Source organism: Arabidopsis thaliana, chromosome 5 (assembly GCF_000001735.4).
Source record: "Arabidopsis thaliana chromosome 5, partial sequence".
Taxonomy (NCBI): Eukaryota; Viridiplantae; Streptophyta; class Magnoliopsida; order Brassicales; family Brassicaceae; genus Arabidopsis; species Arabidopsis thaliana.
The window spans coordinates 11,347,214-11,365,842 of NC_003076.8; the positions used below are offsets into that span (position 1 = coordinate 11,347,214).

At 42.5% G+C, this 18,629-nt stretch overlaps 4 pseudogenes across 4 annotated transcripts; 2 read left to right on the forward strand and 2 right to left on the reverse strand.

Annotated features, from left to right (window-relative positions):
* Window positions 1–48: 48 nt before the first annotated feature.
* AT5G30189 lies at window positions 49–4,815 on the reverse strand (annotated as a pseudogene; the record flags this gene model as incomplete). Its single annotated transcript has 1 exon — window positions 49–4,815.
* A 671-nt stretch (window positions 4,816–5,486) lies between these two features.
* On the forward strand, window positions 5,487–7,008 carry AT5G30218 (annotated as a pseudogene; the record flags this gene model as incomplete). The annotated part of the gene is made up of 1 exon: window positions 5,487–7,008.
* Window positions 7,009–9,140: 2,132 nt separating this feature from the next.
* AT5G30247 lies at window positions 9,141–9,859 on the forward strand (annotated as a pseudogene; the record flags this gene model as incomplete). The annotated part of the gene is made up of 1 exon: window positions 9,141–9,859.
* A 1,728-nt stretch (window positions 9,860–11,587) lies between these two features.
* On the reverse strand, window positions 11,588–17,623 carry AT5G30276 (annotated as a pseudogene; the record flags this gene model as incomplete). The annotated part of the gene is made up of 1 exon: window positions 11,588–17,623.
* Window positions 17,624–18,629: the final 1,006 nt, after the last annotated feature.

An 18,629-nucleotide genomic window follows, 5' to 3' on the forward strand; every position in this document is an offset into this window, starting at 1 on the left:
TGCGCTTTTGGGGGGCTCTGCCTAGGTACCTTGCCAAGGGATCAAGCCTTATCGTAGTTTGATTGTTTTTGAGTACCTATTCGTGGTATTTCTTGAGATGCATGACATTCCAAGGCCTATTCGTGGTTTTTGAGTACCTATTCGTGGTATGTCATGTACCACCTCGATGATTCGATAGGGATCTTCCCAGTTGGTTTCCAACTTTCCGGCGTTTAGATCTATGGTGTTGCTGAACACTTTTCGTAGAACGAGCTCTCCCACTTCGAATCTCCGAATTTTGATATTGTGGTTATAGTTGCGGGCGGCAGCTTGTTAATAGTTTTGAACTCGGATCATTGCCTGATCTCTGCGTTCATCGATGAAGTCCATGTTTTCCTGTAACATTTGCGTGTTTAGGTCCGAGTTAGCAGGACTGGCGGTCCTTCTCACGCTTGGTACTATGGTTTCAACAGGGATTACTGCTTCTAAGCCATAGGGGAGAGAGAACAGTGTTTCTTGCGTTGATTTGCGAGGTGTAATTCGGTAGGCCTAGAGGACTGTGTGGAGTACGTCGGACCACATTGATTTTTTGGAATCAAGTCTTTTCTTGATGTTGCTAAGTATAGCTTTGTTAGCGGCCTCTGCCTGTGCGTTACCTTGTGGGTAACGGGGGGTGGATGTGGTAAGACGGATTTTCCACTTGTCGCAGAATGCTTTGATTTTTCCCTAGGTGAGGTTAGTCCTTTTATCGGTGACGATCTCATATGGTATGCCATGTCGGCATACGATATTTTCCCACAGGAAGTCCTCAACTTGTTTCTCGATTAGCTGTTGGAAGGTTTTAGCCTCAATCCATTTGGTAGAGTAGTCGGTGAGGACCAACAGGTTTTTAGTCTCTTCTTCCCACCAGAGGCTTCCATGGGCCCTACGACGTCCATGGACCACTTCATGAACGAGTATGAAGAAGAGATCGAGGACATTTCCTCGGGAGGTTGATGTAGAGTAGGTGCGTGTCGTTGGCACTTATCGCACCTGAGTGTGTGAGCTATGCAATCGTCTAGCATTGTTGGCCAGAAGTAGCCTTGCTTTTTGATTCTGAGGGCGAGGGTACGTCCACTGCAGTGGCTACCACATTGTCCTTTGTACATGCTTTTCATGAGGTCTTTTGTTTGTTGCCCGTAGGTACACACCATGTAGGGACCTGCGACGCTGCGTTTCATGAGCCTCCCTTCCATGATGTTGTACCTTGCACTCTGGGCTTTGAGTTTTCTGGCCTCCCACTTGTCGGGAGGTGTGATCCCTAGTTCGATGTAATCGATGATTGGGATTCTCCGGTCGTTGTACGGTTGTTCAGGGGTTTCGAGCTCCGGCTCCTCCTCCGTTGCATTTGCCTCCACGGCTGCTACGAGAGCTCTAGCTGTGGTGGTGGTGCTTCGGGTTACTCGCGTGAAGTTGCAAGTTGTCGAAGGTTTCCATCCCAGCATGTTTGACCGTTAGGTCGATGCTCGGGTGTTCTATTCCTTCGACCTAGATAATTCTTTTGACGAAAGGATCTGAGGTAGAAGCGAGAGCTGCCAAGGCGTCTCCCAACTCGTCACCAGCCAGTTCCAGGTTAATTCAAACGATTCGAACTGTTGGGTCAAGGTTTTGACCAGTTCGAGGTACGCTTCTATGCGCTCGTCTTTAGCTTCGTATTCCCCGTGGAACTGGCTGGTGACGAGTTGGGAGTCGTTGTGGGCGTGTATTTTGCGGATCCCTATTTCTTGAGCTAGCTTAATGCCACCAATGAGGGCTTCGTACTCAGACTCGTTGTTTGATGCGTTGAATCCAAGTCGGAACGATTGTTCGATGACTTCCTCGGTGGGGGAGGTGAGTTGTATTCCTACTCTAGATCCTTGTCGGTTGGATGAGCCGTCGACGTGGAGGAGCCATTTCTTATTAGAGTTGGTTCCATCCAGGTCGGCTAACGGGAGCTCGATTACAAAGTCGGCTAGGACTTGTGCTTTCAAGCTGGTTCTGGTGCGATATTCTATATCGTACTCGCTTAACTCTATGTCCCATTTTGCAAGTCGTCCTGATTGGGTCAGACTATGCAGAATGGTTCAGATTGGTTGGGACGTCATCACTACGATGGGGTGTGATTGGAAATATGGTCTCATTTTTTGAGCTGACATGACTACGGCCAGTGCCAGTTTTTCCATTGCTGGATAACGAGTTTCAGCGTCTATCAACGATTTACTAACGTAATAGATCGGTTTTTGTCGTTCGTGATCTTTCTCACCTGGACACCGCTTATCACGGTTCAGGAGACTGTCGTGTACAGGTACAACAGTTCTCCTTCTTCGGGTTTTGCGAATATGGGTGGTTCAGTCAGGTATACTTTCAATTGCTTGAAGGCTTGTTCGCAGTCCTCATTCCAGTCGAACTTTTTCTCCTTTCGGAGGAGCTGGTAGAAAGGGATGCATTTGTCGGTAGACCTGGATATGAACTTTTTGAGGGCGGCGATACGGCCAGTTAGTCGTTGGACCTCCCGTGCCGTTTTTGGTGATGGCATTTCGATGAAGGCTGCAATTTGCTTAGGATTGTCCTCGTTGCCTCTTTCGCTTACTAGGTATCTGACGAATTCTCCTGATGGAACTCCGAAAGAGCATTTCTCGGGGATTAGCTTCATTTCGAATCTGTTTTGGATTTTGAAGCATTCTCTTAATTGTGGGACGTGGTCTTTTTCGTGAGCTGATTTGACCAGCATGTCGTCGATGTAGACCTCCATCGGTTTACCTATCTAGTCAGCGAACATTCTGTTCACCAATCGTTGGTAGGTAGCTCCAGCATTTTTTAAACCAAAGGGCATTACTTTATAACAGTAGGTGCCTCGGTCGGTAATAAAAGCTGTTTTTTCTTGGTCATCTGGGCGCATAAGTATTTTGTTGTACCCGGAGAATGCGTCCATGAAGGACAATAGTTCGTGTCCTGCGGTGGCTTCGACCTGTCGGTCGATATGCGGGAGTGAGAAACTGTCTTTAGGACAAGCTTTATTCAGGTCCGAAAAGTCGATGCATACTCTCCACTTCCTATTTTTCTTTTTTACGGCTACTGGGTTGGCGAGCCAGTCAGGGTATTTTACTTCCCTTATCGATCCGATCTTGAGCAACAGGTCGACCTCATCGTTCACAGCTTTAGCCCTTTCAGGACCTAGCTTGCGACGTTTCTGCAATATTTTTTGTGGTACTTACAATATTTTTTTGTGGTACTTGCAATATTTTTCGAGGTCAAGTTCTGGACTCTCGTCCTCGGCTGCCTTTTCTATTGCGAATAGGGTATGCTGCCCTTGCGTTTGGTTTTCCATTTTGAAGGGTTTTTTGGTTGCAAGGGGAGCGTTTTGTGTTTTAGATTCTTTGAATCTTAAGGCCAGCACAACGAGTTCCTCTTCGGCTTTTGCGAAGTGGAGAGCTTTGTAAAGCGCATCGTCTAAAGATACCGGTTGCCTAACAGTGAGGTCCTCACGGAATCTAGAGGAAATCCACAAGCCGTTGCGAAGGGCGGCTATGGCTACCTCCTCGTTTAGGTTCGCAATCTTTGATTTGATTGCTTTGAATTTTTCGACGTAAGATCGCAGGGATTCGTTCTGAAGTTGGGTGAGACCCCAGAGGTCGGCTTCAGACGTCCTGTTTACGATGAGTACCGAGTACTATTTTAAGAAAGCGGCGGCAAGCTGGTCGAAGGTATCAATAGACTAGCAAACCATTCGAGGGTGTGACCTACGAGGTTCTCTGCGAAGAAACAGCAATGACCTGCTTCGTTTTCTTAGTCCTTCAGGTACGCTCATGTTATAGCCAGACGGAAGGCACTCAGATGAGCCTTTGGGTCGCTCGTTCCGTCGTATCCTGGGAAACGGAATCTCTCGACGTCTCTGATGCGATAATGGGTAATCCTATTCGTGAATGGGGTACGCCTGGTTTCTTCGATCACTCGATCTATGTCGGGAGGATCGCTCACTGCTAGATGCACTCGTGAATGCATTTGAGCCATGTTCGCATTTGTTTGAGCTGCGTAATTGCGGAATGTTTCCATATCCAAGACGTTACGCGAATCGATTGGTGCTCGGGGATCGGTTGGACCGTTAAAGAGGTCACTTCCTGGTATCCAGGGAACGGATGGTAGATTAGCAATGGAGGTTCGTTGTTGCGTTAAGTTCCCGGGAACGCAGGAGCTGGACGCGGTTGTTTGGTTTCTCGTCCACGTGTACCTTAGGGGCGAGTAGCCTAGCGGTAGCCTTGGGAAGGTAGGCATTGTACGTGTCTCATTCCCTGTTGTTGGGTATTCGACGAGAGTGTTCACGGGTGCCTGTAAAAATGTGACCTGCTGGTTGATAGGAGGTGAGACCTCTATCGAGGCGAAGTCTAGACGAGTCCTTGGAGTGGGATCTGTTGGGGAGACGGTACCTGTCAGATTTATGGTGATATGGGCAGGAATCCCAGTTTTGCGGGGGGGGGGGGGGGGATTTCCTTACCCGCGGTATCTCGCGCTCTACCTCCTGTGTCATGCGAGTGGAGTCGCGTCTCTGCTAACCCACCATTGCGGCGAGGTTGCGATGCGCAATTTCTTTGTTTTTGCTTAGTTGATCAGGTTCAGGATCATTGCGCGGAGCTCGGCCAGTTCGTTGCCAGGTCTTGGAGGGACCTGATTAGACGGGTTGGCCGGGTTATCTCCTTTAGGAGGCTGTATCGTGACGTTTTCCTTTCCGTCCCTTGTTTGCGAGGGGGGGGAGGATTTGGTCAGATCCAGAAGAATTTGAGTTTTGGGAGATGTTCTCCGCATCAATGTCATGGATAGCATCAACCTGGATTCCGAGAGGGATATCCGTTAGGAGGTGCCCGTCCGTGATGTTATCGTTTGGGATCCGAACTGGTAAGCCAGATCTCGTTGAATCGGATTAATTGGAATCCATGATCGTTGGTCACAATTGATGTGTTAGTTTCGGTGTTGGAATGATCTATTTCCGTCCCCATAGACGACGCCAAATGTAGGTTCTGAAATCCACACTAGAGATTTGTAATTGAGATTATGAGAAAGGAGGGCTAGATCTTCACAGGAACTTTGAGAGTTATATTGCTAAGAACGATTGGACTTTTGTATTGATTATGACAGAGCTTTTACAATGTGAAAGGAGATTACAAGTGTAAAAGTATAAGTGTAAATGTAAAGATGTATTGAATTGTCCCTTCAAAGTCGTCCTTGCTCCCTTATATAGGTCTACGCACGTCGTAGCTCCGTCCGGGATCTACAGAGATTCCTCTGGATATTCGGCAGGTCAGTTTCGGGATATCAGGTCCGCTTTGCGAATTCCTCCCAGTTAGTTCTTAGGTTGTTATTCGCTTATCTTCCTTCATCAGGTGACCGGTATTATCAGGCCCAAATACCCATTCGCGTATGTGGTCTCATCAGTTGCGTCGGTCCTCTACTTGGGGGGCTTGGTGGCTTAGTGGGCTAACTTGGTATTTTCGCAGGTGGATTCCTGGAGGGGAATCCAGCTCCAACAGTTTTCTTCTTCGTAATCCTGATGCTAACCCAAGGAAGAGCTGCAATGCCATCTTGATCAGAGAAGGAGATGATATGTGGGAGGAATTGGACACTGAAGACGAGTTGGAGCTCGCAGTTGTAGAGATGGTGTCGACCGACACCCTCCTCTGTCGATCGACACCATACGGGACGCTCTTCTCAAAGACGACCCAATACGACGGTGTCGATCGATACCTCTCTAGTGTCGATCGACACTGGATCCGGACAGCACCCTGTGAGGTGCAAATACCTATGCAGCCCGAGTCTGTCTACACTCCTCATGTGCCTTATCCGAGGAGGCGTCGTTCTAAGCAGGAGCTTCATGCTGCCAAGTGCACAGCCGTAATGGAGAAGATCCTCCATACTCTTCCTAAGGATGCTTCTGAGACATCTTCTATCTCACTCAACAGGTATGTCAAGCGACTTGTTGACAATGGAATTAGCTCAGATGAAGCTAAGCTGATTCCCAGAGACATCAGTGCAATCATGCTGCCTAAGGCCAAGAAGGAGAAAGCACAGAGAGTAGACATAGTTGAGTACATCCGCACCATTAATCTTGGTCAAACCACTGAGAAGCTTCCAGATCCAGGTAGCTTTGTTCTTGATTGCTCTATCTCCACAAGCAGGTTCAGCCGCTCTTTGTGTGATATGGGATCAAGCATCAACCTCATGCCTAAGTCTGTTGCTCAGAGACTACGCATGACTCACTACAGGTCTACTCACATCACACTTCTCTTCGCGGATCGTTCTAAGCGAATCCCTGAAGGAATCCTTGAAGATGTTCCTGTTAAGGTGGGTAACTCTGTTATCCCTGCTGATTTTGTGGTCCTGGACTATGAAAAGAAACCCAAGGATCCCCTTATCCTTGGAAGAGCATTCCTAGCTATAGCTGGTGCTAGGTTTGATGTGAAGAGAGGGAGAATCTCTCTCAAGGTTTGTGATTTAGAGATGGAGTTTGGCATGGATGGGTCAGAGCTTACTAAGCCTATCAGTTGTATTGCTTCCAGCACAGACACACCTCCTCAAACTGATCAGAATCCCACCACAGAGCCACACACAACGCTCCCATTCGCTCAGCTCGCCAATGAGATTTGCAGAGCAACGGTGTCGATCAACACCACTACCCCTGTCGATCGACACCCTCGGGTTTCACAGATAGAGGATTCTGCACATTCTCTCCAGCTCACACCACTTGAGGACCTATGTGATAAGTTCTCTTCTCTCTCTTTTCCTGTTTTATCTTTGATTAATTCTTTAGATTATTTGAACACTGCTTTACATGATAACAAGCCTAGAGTTCCTCGAAAGCTTGTTCCTCTTATTGTTCTTGCTTGTGACGAGACGAGTGTTGATCGACACACTCCTGAGTGTCGATCGACACCAGAAGCTGCTCCAACTAAATCCATTTACACACCGCCTTGGAAGGCGAGGAGGCAACAACAATCCTCTACCAGTCCACCCACATCTTAAACCCCACCAAGTCAAGTTATTGACTCAAAACAAGCGCTTAGTGGGAGGCAACCTACTGGTTTGATTTTTCTTTTCCCTTTCTTTTCTTTTCTTCTATTTTTGATTTATTTCCCCCGCTTTCTCTGGATTTGAATGCCACTGGGGACAATGTCGTTTAAGTGTGGGGGAGGTTCATACTAATATTGCTTTTATTTTTGTTTCTTATCATTTTTCGTTTTGCAGTTCATTTGGTTATTTTTTTTATTTCTTTCCTAAAAAAAAAAAGAATGTTTTTTTACTTAAGTTAGGAATCATGATCTATATTTCTCTTGTTTATTGCCTGATTGATGAGTGCTGCAGGCTCGAGTCAATCCGACTATTGGAAAATCTAGATGGCAAACCAACATACTTGAGGATATCCTAGTTTCCAACTCAACCACATGGCTGGAGCTAATCTCACAGCTCTTCCTTTTACCTCTTCAAACGGATAGTATTCATAGATCTTGACTCCTTGTTCATACCTGATAATGAGACCAATGTGATAAAAAGAATATGTTCCTCTCCCCTTATAAAAAGAAAAAAGTATATATATATAATGAGAGATTGAGACGACTTTCAGATAGTGTATAGGAGTAGGAATGTTTCCTATGACCCCATTATTATACATTATTTGGAATGACCAATTACAAAGGTTGGAAAAATGTTGAGGGTGTCGATCCAGTATGCGAGTTCTCCTTTGTTTACTCTCTAAAAAGAATAAGTCTGGGGGAGAGAAAGAACACCAAAGAAAAACATAATAAAAGAATGATCGATTTATCATGGTATAGTACAGGAATGAGTCTAGAAGGATCTTGAATGTTGGCTTGTTTGATGAAACCCAGCGATGAAAGCCTGGTAGATATAGTTGTGGAACTTAGGTATGGAATCTAGAATGTTGTGTAAGCTTGCAGAGAAGTACATGTTGGTTAGGATTTGATTAGACCTGTTAGGCATATGGACTTAGTTTGAATGATCATGGCAATAGGCTAGAGAATGTTGGGAGTTCCTTTGTTTTCAAAACCTCTTCCACGGGTTCGGCTTTTGTGTTTTGCTTGAAGGCAAGCAAAAGCTAAGTCTGGGGGAGTTGATATAACCCGATTTTCACTGATTTTATCTATGTTTTAGGTATAAGATTTTGAGTCTTTATGTTATTTCTCGAGTCTTTTTAGTGTCTTTTCAGGTATTCTATGCAATGGGACAACAATGGAGATAAGGAGACATTTTGGAGCAAAAGCCAAGGAAAAGGAGGTTAAGGACGATTTTGGTTCAGGAATCAGCGAGGAGTGTAGATCGACACACTCTTGGTGTCGATCGATGCCAGTTTCGGCCCAGCAAAAACCCTAGACGCTTTCAAGTTTACAGAAGATCAAATTTGGTCCAGAAGACTTCTCTATTTGCATTATTAGTCCCTGAACGTTTTTAGGGTCTATATATATTGTTTTTAGACCTAAGTTTCTTTTATCAAGTCTTTTATCAAGTTTTCTACAAACCCTATTACTAAGAGACATAAGCTATTCATCGATTATTTTCAGAGTTTCATTCAGATCTATATACAGTGAAGAGATCCCTTCTTTCCCTTTCTCTATTTACTGTGTTTATGCTTTCACCCTCAAATATGTTGTTTGCTTCATCCAATATGTCGAGTAGTCTGCTTGTTAGGAATAAGGTTTCTCATTAGGGATTCATATGGTTTAGTAGATTGCCCCATTTGCTAGGTTATCTATAGAATTCTTCATCTTTAATTATGCCTAATGCTAGATCTAGAGTAATTAACTAGATTTTGAATCCAGACAATAGATATTCCCGCCATAGGTATCTATAATTGGATCTATTATTTGATGAGTCTGGTTTATAAGTGTGTAATAAGAATCGGCCTATTTACTAAGATGAACAATTGAACTCGTTAAAAATGCATATTTAGGTTGATAGTTTCTCGGCTTCTCCGATAACATCCTAGCTTTCATTAGATCTACTAACAAATAGTTTCCTGAGAATACCCTGTTCCTACCTCTTTATTAAATTGTTTACAACACAATCAATATGATGTCTTTTTACTTTGTTCTCTTTTATTTTCACTTATACACTGCTAGCTTAATCTCAACATTTAACTCACTGTTTGAACAAAAGAACTTCGTGAATTCGATCCTAAAATACTGCAATTGATCTCTTATTTGAGAGAGTAGTTCTAGGTAATTTGAACCATATCAAATTTGACAGCCAGAATCAAAGAAGTCCAAAGAATGGTGGTATTGAGTCATGAGTGCAGTGCAATCACTTAGAAAAAGATTGTTCAAGAAAAGTTGGAAGATCCGGGATCTTTCACTCTATCATGCTCTCGTACGCAACTAGCTTTGAGCAACTTTATATATGATCTAGGAGCTTCAGTCAGCATAATGCCACTTTCTGTTGCAATGAAGCTGGGATTTGTCCAATATAAGCCATGAGACCTATCCTTGATCCTTGCTGATAGGACCTTAAGAAAACCTTATGGCCTCCTCGAAGATCTGCCTATCAAGATTAATGGAGTAGAAGTGCCTACAGACTTTGTTGTGCTCGAGATGGATGAAGAACCTAAAGATCCCTTGATCTTAAGAAGACCCTTCTTGGCTTCAGCTGAGGCAATCATAGATGTTAAGAAAGGAAAGATTCAGCTTAACTGATATGACTCAAATTGCCTTAAAGCCTCTCTATTAAGGGTCGGATTCCACAAAGTCCTTTTGTTCACACAGTGAGCTAAGTGTCAAGATTAAGTTAGAAGAGAATGAGAAAAATAAAAAGAAAACAAAGTAAGGAAATAGCAGATTGGTTGGTTGTGAAACAAGATAATAAAATGTCAGGTTTAGGGTATTCTCAGGAAACAAATTATTAGTAGATCTAGTGATAGCTAGGTTGTTATCGAATCATTCTTAAACTCAACATCTAATATCAGAATAATCGGTGGCGTTCCGTGAAACTCACTATGCTTAGATCTAAAATTCCTGGTGGGGTTCCGTGAAACTCTATTCCTAAACATGCATGCTAAACGAGTTCGATAAGTTCACCTTAGTAGATATGATGATTCTTATTACACACCTATAAATTAGGCTTATCAAATAATAGTTCTGATAACAGATACATATGACGGGTATATATATTATCTAAGATCAAGTTCTAGTTAATTACTCTAGAACTAGCATTAAGATCAACTAAAGATGAAGAATCCTATAGATAACCTAGCAAAGCGGTAATCTACTAAATCATTTGATTCTCTAGTGAGAAACCCTAACCCTAACAAGCAGACTACTCAGACATGGAGATTGAAACAAACAACATGATTGACTAAGAAAGCATAAACAATTCAATAGAGAAAGAGTTAGAAAAGATCTCTTCACTGTTATTGAAAATCTAATGAAACTCTGAAAACAAGGGGTGAATACCTTGATGTCTCGAAAACTTGATAGAAAATTCCTTATGTCTAAACAATGATCTTTAAAACTATATATTTGAACTACAAAACGTGCATGGACTAATAATGAAAATATGGAACTTAAAAGCGTTACGTCTTCTGGGGCAAATTTCTAATTCTTCAAACTTAAAAGCGTGATGGACTTCTCTGGGCCACAACTGGTGTCGATCGACTCTCTCGACTGGATCTAAAAGTGAATTCGTCCTTTAGCTTCTTTTCCTCAGGTTTTGCTCCAAAATGTCTCCTCATCTCATTTGTTTTCTCTCTCCATAGAATACCTGAAAAGACTCTAAAAAGACTGTAGAAATAACAAAAAGATTCAAAAACCTATATTTTAAAGCATAGTTAAAAACAGTGATATAGCTCAAATTGCCTTAAGCTTACTCCCTCAAATAAGAGATCGTCGTTAGCACTTAAGGGTCAAATTCCACTGAGCTCTCGATGTTCACACAATAGACTTATTAAAGAAAACAATTGGATGTAAAAGACAAATAAGCAAGTAAACGAGGTGTAGATTCAAGTGATTAAAGCGTCGGGTCTAAGGAATTGTCTCGGGAGATAGATAAATTGTAGATCTAGCTAATATTAGGATTGTTATTGCACCGTTCTCAAACTCAAACTATAATTTTAGAGTGACCGGTGGTGTACCGCGAAACTCTCTATACTTAGAGCTAAGATAATCGTAGAAGCCGAGAAATCCTATACTAAAGCATGCATTGTTATCAAGCTTGATTAGTTCACCTAGTATCTAAACCAGAGCCCTTCTATAAGCCTACCTGTTCTTTCTTAAATACCTAGGCTCATCAATGATAGTTCAAACAAAAAGTACCTATGGTGGGCATACCTATTATCTAATATCAAGTTCTAGGTGATCAATCTAAAACTAGGAATAAGAATAATCAAGATGAAGAACCCTAAGAATAATCCTAAGGGGTTTAGTTAGTGTTTTCACATGGATCCTCCAGTTAGACTGTTAAATCACAAAAACACACATCAATAGTTCCAACAAAGCATAAGAAAATAGGAGAAACAAGTTCCAAAACAGATAACAAATAGTCTGAAATAAAGCAAAAACAAAGTTTGAAAAGAAAGCAAGATAGTGAGGATGGCTAGTCCTCATGCTCTGAGCCGGAGGTGGGTGCGGGAGAGTAACGACGGCGACGGGTGGGAGCAACATAACCACAACGAGAGAGTGTAGCTACGGCATTCCAGACGTTCTTGAAGCTGTCGACGACGTACTGCTGAAAGACCTGTGGCTCCATCGGGCTGGGAGGAGGAGAATGCAGCTGATAAGGGAGAGCGGAAGAGGAAGATCCAACTCTCGGACCCCCAGCAGGGTCAATGAACTCGTCCTCAGTCTATGTATGCACAGATCCTGAAGTTGAACCTCTCTATCGCCTGGTGCGTGGTGCAACATGCAAAAGGAAGGATCGGGACAAAAACCGAGCTCCTCATGCTCGCCATTAATCTCTGTAAGCGCGGTGCAAGGTAACTGAATCATATGGTGCCATGTCTTGTCTCTGAAACACCAAAGGAAGTTGCCTTTCATCCAGTGAGAGTTTTTAAGATAACTCTCATCCATAGTGAATCTCGTGGTGTTGACCTCTTCTCCCTCAAAGTTGATGCGAAAATGCTCAAATATAGGAGTAGAAGACTGCCAACTCTCTCAGATTTCTTCCCTCTAACTATAAAGGACTTGGTCTTGAGTGAGACCAAGTGATGAGCAAATACAGTGCCAAAGTTGACATCACGGTCAACCTCCTCAAATCCAAAGCTGTCTGGAAAGAAATCATGAACAGCATGATAGAACAACAACAACTCAGAAAGTCTCATCTTGCCAGGTTCCATCTTGCACAACAGTGTGCTACTAATCAGCCTAACCAAATATCTCAGAACATGGTGACGAATCTCTGAGTGTACTGCGTCCTTGGAATCGTAAATTCCATTGCCAAACCTGCTCCAGAAAATCTGAGCATCCTTAAACTGTCCAAGTAGAGCAACTCTAGTGAGATCATTGTCTAAACCATATAGGTCACATAACTCTCTCAATGGTAGACTGTATCTGACACCGCGAATGAAGAAGATAAGAGCTCCTTCCTAAGCATTGTGTTTCCTCTCATTCACATAGTAGACCCTAACAGAAGCCATGAATTGTCTAACTAGCTCAGGATACAGATCGTACTACCTACAATAGATGGCTCCCAAACCAATATCATCTAGCAAACCTAAAACAGATTTCTCTATCTGCAAACGCTGCATCAAACCAAAATCCGCAACATGAGTAGGCAAAATTTTTACACTCATCCAAGCATTATAGAACAGAGTATCAAAATCATCCCAATCTGGAGAAAAAGGGCGATTGATATAGTCACCTTTAGTGAATTCTGTGTTGACATCCTTCTCCCAAACTCTTTGAGAAGGAATTTTTTCTGTTGGAAGCTTTGGCCATGGAAATCGATAGACGGGAGGTTCAGGCGCTGCAGCTGGTGGTTGAGGTTGGGAAGGGCGGAGGCCGGCGGCGGTGGAGAAGCTCCTGCGGTGTTGAGCACCGGCGGAGGAGGAAGGTGGAGGACCGCTCTTCCTTGCCTTCTTTTTCTGCCCAGCCATCTTGCAGATTGGTGGAATTGATACTTGGGGAAGATAGAGGATGAAATTCTAATGAGATTAGAGCCTGAAATCACAAGAAACGGTGAAAAATCGAAGGATCTAGAAAGAAAAGAGTGATTTTGGCGGTTTGGAAAAAACTGAAATGAAGAAGATGAAGTTTTAGGTTAAATCGACTTACCTGGAAAATGAGGATGTCGATCGACACCAGAGCTTTTTTTTTTCTTTTTTTTTTCTTTCATAAATCCTATAAAACCAAAAATCCTAAGTTAAAAATTAAATGAATGAAATGATGAAGAAGAGAAATACTTATTAGTGGGTTGCTTCCCACTAAGCGCTTGTTTATAGTCAATAGCTTGACTTTGCAGTTGCTTAATCAACATGTGGGTCCTTAAGATCCAAAGGCTTTTCTACTGGAATCTCGGCTTCAGCCCAGTAGTGTTTGACTTTCTGTCCATTCATTGCAAATGATCATCCATTGTATCTGTAAGAACGACTGTTCCATATGGCCTAACCAAATGGACTATGTATAGACCTGACCAACGAGAAGACAATTTTTCAGGAAACAATGTCAATCTAGAATCATAAAGAAGTACCTAGTCATTAGACTCAAAGTTTCGAGTGAGGATCTTCTTGTCGTGGTAAGCCTTTGTGCGTTTCTTGTAGAGCTTTGAGTTGCCATAGGCGTGAATTCGTATCTCATCGAGCTCATTCAACTGAATAAGTCTCCTTTCTCCAGCTGATTTGATGTCAAAATTCATCATCTTGACTGTCCAAGCTGCTTTGTGCTCTAATTCCACTGGAAGATGACAAGCTTTACCATATAGAAGATGATAAGGTGTGGTCCCAAGCGGAGTTTTGAAAGTTGTCCTATAAGCCCACAGTACATCATCTAACTTGTAAGACCACTCCTTTTTCGCTTTACCCACTGTTTTCTCAACAATCTCTTTGATCTGTCTGTTGGAAACTTCAACTTGACCGCTTGTTTGTGGATGGTAGGGAGTAGCCACTGGATGCTGAACTCCATACTGAAGAAGCAATTTCGCAAGAATCTTGTTAATGAAATGCTTACCTCCGTCACTAATGACTATGCGTGGCACTCCAAATCGAGGGAAGATGATAGACTTGAAGAGTTTCATGACAATTGCTGAATCGTTCTTCGGACTAGCTATAGCCTCTACCCACTTAGAGACATAATCTACAGCTACTAGGATGTAGAGATTCTTGTTGAAAGGTTTGAAGGGTCCCATGAAATCTTTACCCCAACAGTCGAAGACTTCAACTTCGAGGATAAATTTCTGAAGCATCTCATTACGCTTGCTAATCTTTCCCCTTCTTTGACAAGGATCACATTGAGATATGAACTTCTGAGCATCCCGAAACATTGTAGGCCATCAAAAGCCTGCTTGAAGAACTTTGGATACTATCTTGAAGGTTGCAAAATGACCACCATAGCTAGAGCTGTGACAATGCGATAGTATATCAGGAACCTCTGTTGCAGTAACGCATCTCCTATAAACTCCATCAGAACAATGCTTATAGAGATAAGGTTCATCCCAATAATATCGCCTAATCTCTCTTAGGAATCTCTTCTTGTTGTAATCTGTGAAATTATCCGGTTCCACATTTGCAGCTAGGTAATTAACAATGTCAGCATACCATGGGTAGTCCTTCTCGACCCCTGTGGTGGCGCAATTCTCAGTTGGTGACCAATTTCTTGTCGATTCAGGAGGGTGTCGATCGACATTTTCAGTGGTGTCGATCGACACCATTGCGCAACTACGAATATTAACTTCCTCTGAATTGTGAGTGTTGATCGACATAGAAGGAGTGTCGATCGACACTAAAGTTCGATTCTGCAACTTATCACATTTGCAGTCATCTTCTCCAGCTGTATCAATCATGTATATGTTCTCCTCAGGCAAGAAATCGTTAATAGGGACATCATCATCGATCCTAATGCGTGACAAATGATCTGCTACACCATTCTCAACCCCTTTCTTATCTCTTACCTCGATGTCAAATTCCTGAAGATGCAAAATCCATCTCAAATGTCTTGGCTTAGCATCCTTCTTTTGCATCAAATACTTCAAGGCAGCATGATCTGTGAAACCTTGGATCCAACAAGATAAGATCTCAATTTCTAGAAAGCAAACACCACAACTAACAACTCCTTTTCTGTAGTTGCATAATTCCTTTGAGCATCATCAAGTGTCCTACTTGCATAGTAGATGGCATTAAGTTTCTTATCCTTCCTCAGTCCTAGAACAGCTCCAACAACAAAATCACTCGCATCACACATTACCTCAAAAGGTAGATCCCAATCTGGTGGTTGAACAATTGGTGCGCTGATCAAGGATTGTATTATCTGCTAAAAGGCATCATGACACTCTTGTGTAAACTCAAATTTGACTTCTTTACAGAGTAGAGCAGAGAGTGGTCTTGCTATTTTGTTGAAGTCTTTAATGAATCTCCTATAGAAACCAGCATGTCCAAGGAAACTCCTCACTCCTTTAACATTATCAAGTGCTTGAAGACTTGTCATAACTTCGATCTTAGCTCTATCAACATCTCTACCATGCTCAGAAATCCTGTATCCGAGAACTATCCCATCCTGCACCATAAAGTGACATTTCTCCCAATTCAAAACCAGATGTTTCTCCTCACATCTTGCTAACACTTTGTAGAGGTTCTCTAAGCAATCCTCAAATTATGATCCATAAACTGAAAAATCATCCATGAAGACCTCCATGATATCCTCAATCATGTCTGTGAAGATAGAAGACAGAAGGGCATTCTCAGATAAGCAAATGTACCATAGGGGTAGGTGAAAGTTGTTTTCTCCTGGTCGTCTGGATGAATCGGGATCTAAAAGAATCCTGAGTATCCATCAAGAAAGCAATAGTACTTATGATTTGCTAACTTTTCCAAAATCTGATCGATAAATGGTAAGGGGAAATGGTCTTTCCTGGTAGCAACATTCAGCTTTCTGTAATCGATGCACAACCGATGGCCTGTGATTGTCCGAGTAGGAATCAACTCATCTTTCTCGTTCTTGACTACTGTAACTCCTCTTTTCTTAGGAACTACATGAACTTGACTAACCCAACTGCTATCTGAAATTGGATAGATGATCCCTGCTTCCAACAGCTTCATAATCTCTTTCTTAACCACTTCTTTCAGATTCGGATTCAGTCTTCTCTGATGTTCAACGGAAGACTTAGACTCATCCTCAAGGTGGATCCTATGAATGCATACATCCGGAGATATACCTGCAATATCATTAAGAGAATAGCCAAGAGCTTTGTGATGATTGCGCAGCTTGCTTAGCAATAAGGTGAGCTCTACGGGATTAAAAGAAGCATTCACAATAACAGGATAAGCAAAATTTTCACCAAGAAAAGCGTACCTTAGCCCTGCTGGAAGTGGTTTTAAATTGATTTTAGGAGCCTTTGCTGGATCCCAATCTGAATTAGTAGTCGGTGTTGGAGTCACAAGTGGAAGAGATTCTTCAACCGTAAGTTGCATCACATGTTCGGTCTCATCTAGCAGCTTAGTATATGTAGAAGTTTCACTGTCCAAATCTGCACTGTCTTCTATGGAAGAGTACAAAACTCGCTCTAATGGGTCTTCTAATTCCATTTTTGAAATACCATCTGAACCTGATGAAGTGAAAGAATCTATCAAGAAAGTTTTCTCTTCTATGACCAGTTTCTTGACCAAAGTGTTCATATAGAACTACATAGTAAGATTGCAAACATTCAGCCTTATCCTCCCTTGTCGAACATCTAGGATTGCTCCAGCTGTATGCAAGAAGGATCTCCCAAGGATTAATGGATCCTTCTCGTAAGGCAAGACTACAAAGTCTATAGGAATCATGCTATTTCCAATCATTACGAGAACATCGATAAGAATTCCATCTGGAATTCGGGTAGAACGATCTGCCAACACAAGAGTGATAAAGGTAGGCTCAAGATTGGAATACCCAAGATGCATAGCTATTGAACGAGGCATCAGGTTCACAGTAGAAACGAGATCGCATAAAGCTCTTAGGAAGGAATCGTGGTTGATGGTGACACTCAGTACAAAGGTTCCTGGATCTGGTAGCTTTCTTGGAATTCGTTCCTGAATGATATCGCTGCCTTCCTCTGAAATCATCATAATAATGCATTCTTTCGTCAAATCCTTAGTGACCATTGTCTTAACATACCTTCTTATTGTGGGAGAAAGATGAATAGCTTCAACTAGAGGCATCTCAACAATCAGCTTATCAATCATAGCCTTGCATCTGACATCATCTAAGGCTTGCCTTGACTTTTTAGGACTCTTGGGGAAAGGAATTCGCCGATTTGCTGACTTGGTTTCAGTTGGAATTTGCACATTATCTGAACGATCTGGGTGTCGATCGATAGGGGTTGGGTGACGATCGACACCATCAGGAATAATTTCCTCCTCCTCCGCGAAGTTGTAGATTCCACTCGACAAAGGCAAAACAAAGTCGTCAAGAATAATTGGTGTCGATCGACACCCTGGTGTATCGATCGACATTGAGTCTTTTTCTGCAATTGGAAAAGATGAAGTCTGAGCTGAACATTCGCGCTGAAGTATTGGGTTGAGCAGCTTTCCGCTGCGTAGTGTGAGTGCATTGATAGAGGCTGATGTAGGTGAAAGCTCGGATATATGAGAGCGTAGATTGTCAATCTTGCTATTTAGATCTGTGTAGAGAGAATCATATTTGCTATCAAACTTATCCTCGAGAGCTTCGTTTGGCCCGTAAGAATCTGCGCAAGCATGGAGTCGAGTCTGCTATCTAATGAGGGTGGAGGGGGGGGGGGCTTGGATAGGATCGATAGAGGCTGATGTAGGTGAAAGCTCGGATATATGAGAGCGTAGAATGATTGAAAACAGAAAAATACTAAAATTCAATAGCAAGTGAATGAAGCAGGTAAGTAAACAGAAAAATCAAATGGATGAGAAATTCCTAAGGATGGGGTAATCGAATAGTGTGGTCTCCCTAATCAATTCAGTTGGTTAACAAATCTCAATTAAGCTATCCCTAGACAACAGGTGCAACAACAGATTAATTCACTCCCGTGATAGAAACCCTCAAGCATAGCTAGACACTGACCTAATTCCCATTAGCGATCTCTAACTAAGCAGGCAATAAGAACCGACTGTTAAAGCCAATAACTGCTCTAAACGGTCAATCCCTTGGGATAGAGACGATTATCACTAGAATTAATAGATCCAACGTTCTATTAAACGCCTTCTGGGCGCTGGAACGTCTGGGATCGGATTCCAGTTGATCAGAAAGGAATAAGCAGTAAACACAACTAATCCAGAAGGGATTCAATAAATCTACACTTAACCAATAGATTCGACTAGGGGTTCCGCAACTACTCTATCCCGTCCTCAGAAATCCTAATCACTACTCAAACAACATGCTTAAAGACAATAACATAGAAACGATTGAAGATTGCATACTAAAAATATGAACCAAAGATGAACAAGCAAATGAAAGCAAAATCTGAATAACTTAGAAGAAAAAATATCG